Source organism: Plasmopara halstedii (assembly GCF_900000015.1).
Source record: "Plasmopara halstedii genome assembly, contig: Scaffold_262, whole genome shotgun sequence".
NCBI classification, from domain to species: domain Eukaryota; phylum Oomycota; class Peronosporomycetes; order Peronosporales; family Peronosporaceae; genus Plasmopara; species Plasmopara halstedii.
The window spans coordinates 301769-306542 of NW_020187183.1; positions in this window are offsets into that span (position 1 = coordinate 301769).

Consider the following 4774-nt stretch of genomic DNA (forward strand, 5'->3'; position numbering starts at 1 on the left):
CACAAGCAGCGTCGATGTACCCACACCGTCAATGGTGTCCGGCACTGCCGCAAGATGAGCCATCGTGCTCATGGTCCAGAAAGGCCACTACACCCGCGTTGCTTGCCGAGTCCTTCGGCTGATCAACCTTAAAGTTCATAGTCATGGACTGCCAGCACCCGGAGGGTACCCACAAACAGGCCAGCGGCGCCGCCATATTCGGAGAGAGTTTCACCCTGTGACACCTACCACACGTACGCACATAAGTGCTCGTCCACTTGTACAGCTTGGGCCGCCAAAAAGTGGCAACTGGCAACTAATCGAGCTGTACGTCATGCCACGACCGAAATGACCACTTAGTGAACCTCATAGAGAATCCGGTATCTCAAATCCTCATCATGAGGAACCACAATCGTGTGTATCCTTTGAATAAGTGCTTTATTACAGCAACCCGTTACTCAACGACTATCGGTGTACGCAAACGCGTCGACAATTTCGTATCCGAGTATCCAAACTCCTTGCTCGCGAGAGCTTGTAGTAGTGTTACACACATCATCACCCGCGTATGCAGCGCGGATCAAATCCGACACTAACGACGTCACAGTCGTGACATGAGCAAGTGCATAATCTTGTCTGCGTGACAACGCATCAGCCAAAGCATTCCGCTTTTTTGGTTTATACTTTACCTTAAAGTTATATTCTGCAAAGAATGAGAGCCACCTGGTCATTTTTCTGCGAGAGGTGAGGCGACTGAGTCGCATTGCGTAATGAAGCATGATCTCGTTAAATCACAAACGCCTTTGGGCCAAGCAGGTGCACCCTTAGTGCATACTTCATCGTAAGTAATTCCTTGCCATGGACTGGGTAGTTCCTCTCCGCAGCCCTAAGCTGCCAAGATTCGAACGCGATCACCCGATCTCGCCCTTCGGCGTCTGTTTGTAGCAGTGTGCAGCCGATGGCAAAGTCCGAAGGAGATTGGGCTATACTTTTTTTGTCGCAGCACGAAATACTTTGAAGTCCCCCCTTTATGCTATTCAGGCTGTATCCAAGTCGTCTTATCAATATCGTTACCACTTGTTAACGGATATTTCAAAGTTCTGTACCAAAGTAGCCGCACTTTTGTGCCAAGACCCCAAAGTGCCATGTTTCCTGGTAGATGTTGGTTAATGACCCACCGAAGCTCAACAGCAAACGAGAGGTGCAATCCAACCTTAGTCAATCCATCACTCATGGCGTTTCAGCCAGATCAAAGTCTTGGATACAAGTCCCGAACATGACAGAGCCTCAAGTTGAAATTCCCAAATTTAATCTAAAGATTCAGAACCAGCTTGTGACACGTCTTCGTCGAGAGACGAGAAAAATAGCATGTGCAACTGGCATTCTCGATTCTTGCGCACATACATCACGTACTGTGTCTTAAACAAATGCATGCTCCACAGAGCATGTCACTTTTTTCACAAAGCTCATTACACCGATCTCATCGAGAAGAAAAATCCAGAGCTACACGCTTAACTCCTTTAAGTTGGGCTCGATTGATCTTGCCCCCCTGGGGTATAGAGCCTGCTCCAAGTGTGACTCAATTGGTTTTGTGCGAGAGCGTGACCATCTAAATGTCAAGAGTGAAATTTACACGCATAGCGCGATTACTTGTACGCTTAATAACACCGCGGTGCTGTTCGGCAGCCAAGTAATACTTAGCTTGTCAGCAATCAATCGTCGCTGGCGCCCAAATCGAGCTTCTTTTTTCCCTATCCCGATTATTGCTTGCGAGTTAGCATTTTTGTCTGTATTTGATGCGACGATCATCAAATTACTCGAAATAGCCAGGTGTTTTAAGGAAAGTCTTAATGAGAGCCTTAACTTTACAAGACTCTCAATGAAGATAATAGGGCTATGATCAAATATATCTATTTTCCAAATTAAAAGGTTGATGGAAGTATCAGTTGTTTGACTCCTAGGCTTCAAGCAGAAAGTCTGAGAAAGCTGTGCGAATTGCACCTCCTCAACAAAAGTCAAGTCACAAGGAATATGATTTGCTGTATTTTAACATGGTATCTGAGAAGGTGTCGAGTAAAGTTGTAGCTCGGAGATCGCTCGCACGATAAACTGACGCTTCGTCTAAAGAAGAGCCTAATATGCAGCCAATCGTGTTGAGATGATACGACCTTCGCGACCAATCCTCCTGGAGACTTAACATGTAACTGTATCATATTTCGAAACCCTATGTGACTGAATATCGTTTGAAGTTGGCTGGTACACCATGCGAGCAATAATCACATCTGGTCGTTGGGGCGTCAATTTTCATATTTGGTACCACCTAGATCAAAAGCTTAATTGGCATGCTCGATAACGTATTTGTGAGCATACACTTTTCTAATTTTGCAGAGTATGCAGACTGTTCAGAACTCATCATCGGAAATACCCCACGCTCTCCATGTGCCACAGGGTTACCGCGCTACAACTCACCCAAATATAACTTAGAGTCCTCAATTTCGATTTGATAAAATCAGATATTATTAAACATAGATGCTCCTAAGACTCCGGACTGAGTGCCAGCTACGCTAAAATATGGGTTGATCTTTTTCTGTAGAGTGAAGTCTGCAAAAAAGATACATCATAAAATTTGCTGTTCCTTCAATACACAGTGTTTTAGACCAGTTATTGAAGGGTCAAATGAGCCTCTCCAGCTCGAAATACCATCAGCTTAATCCACACCGAGAATTAGTCATGATACTTTATCATGGTGCTTGTAACTGGAATTGCACGTACCCTTGTATGAAAGGGCGGGTCGCACAACCTTGTGCGACCGTCCACGGTTTATAATCACAGAGTGGTGTAGCTACACCGTAACAAGAAGCCACCACATGGAAGGATTGCCAGTAGTATTGCATAATACTATATTAATTAGGCTTTGCTATATTAATTAGGGAAACCTAGGGTTTTAGATATAGGCGGCTCTGCCGCAAACAAAACAATTAAATACAGTTTCAATTTTCAAGGAAAGAGCGTCGTACCTTGGTTTAGGATTCAGTACGGTAGCAGATTGCGATCTGCTACACTCGTATTGGTTTTTGGGGGAAAGGTCGGTGCTTTTAGCTAAGCTTCCTCAAAGCAAAGTGCAATGGCATCCCCGCTGCACTTAGTAGCACTCGTGATAAATCTGCGCTTGAGTCGTTTCGCCTGATCGTCTGTGAGGATGGAGGGATACTCCTATTTGCCCCAGGGCATGCAGGACGGGCTTATTAAGCTGAAGTCCCTGCTGGGCCCTTAGAGCGTGGATCACATCGTTGTGCAAGGGAAAACGACACCACTAATAGGCGCGGGGCAGTCTGCTGGGGAGGAACTGAGATCTGTTGAGCCTCAAGGAGGTAGAGGTCAGGAAAGGTCCAGCCATGAACAACTCCGGATTGAATACTTGTTCCGTGTTCTCTTGACACGGAACGTGTATTCAATCCGGGCTTGCTGGTCGTGGAAGCAACCGTGAAGGGCTTTCAGAGGCTCTGGAAGATCCTGATCGACTTCGGCGCGTCGGGAAATTATGCTTGACGCTCCATGATCGAAGGAAGTCTGCTGTATGCTGAGCCGCTGAAAGCGCGTTGAGTGACATCGTCACTATTCGCTTAGCACCGGGGATTGTGTCACGGTACCGAGGGTCTCTGTGGACCTGGATAGCGCACGGCTATACACTCTTGTCAACGGTATGACGGGGAGGAAGACGCCGACGTCACCCTCGAGGCTATTCCTGTGGTGGATGCTCTTCTTGAATCGACGAGATGTCCCTCAAAGAGCTCGGCGGAGTCTAACGGATGGCAATTTGGCTGAAATGGTCTTTCAAGGACTGGAAAAGGAGATCAACTCGTCGTCGCTTCTGGATGAAGCTGTCTTGGAGGACACCATGAGGGTGCTGAACGCACGAACTAGATTTTCGATCCTGGAGAATCCCTCATATTCTTACTATCCTTTGGTAAAGGAATTTCAAGACGTCGTATCCGAAGACCCGCCGTCGGTCCTACCTCCGGAACGAGGTGTGCGTCACGAGATCGACCTGGTTCCGGGAGCTAATTACTGCGTAGCACGCCAATGGCCCAAAGAGCGGTGTGACTTGTTTGAAACCTTCTTCCGTGCAAAGTACGACGCAGGAATGATGTGTGAGAGAATTTCCCCATTCAACACCACCGTTTTGTATCAGGAAGCCGAAAATCCGGGAGCTAATTACTGCGTAACACGCCAATGGCCCAAAAAGTAGTGTGACGTGCTTGAAGCCTTCTTCCGTGCAAAGTACGACGCAGAAATGATGTGTGAGAGAATTTCCCCATTCAACACCACCGTTTTGTATCAGTGGCGTATCGTTCATGCTTACAATATGCCAAACGCTGCTACCATTCTGGCACAGACGGCGATTCTTAGGAAGGATGTTTCCAGAACAATATGGTTGGTTACACAAAGTACAGTGCACTCAACTTTGTCGATGGGTATTATCAATTGTTCATGAGAGCGAGTGATTTTTTGCTGACAGTCCGAGCGACATGCTCTAAGAGTGGCTGGTGATGCCCCAAGAGCTGTCAAATGCACCAGCAATATTTAATAAAATCGTCTTGTGACGCAGTTGTTTCAGTCTCACTGGGCGTATGCAAAGACATACTTCGACGCCATCTTCGTCCATAGTCGTTCGGAGACGGGAGAACGGATGTAGATAACCACATTGTCTATTTAAGAGCGGTGCTCGAGTGCATGCGCACGAATAAGCTGTATGCCTATGCAGATAAGTGCATCTAAGGCGCTGAAGGAATCCCCT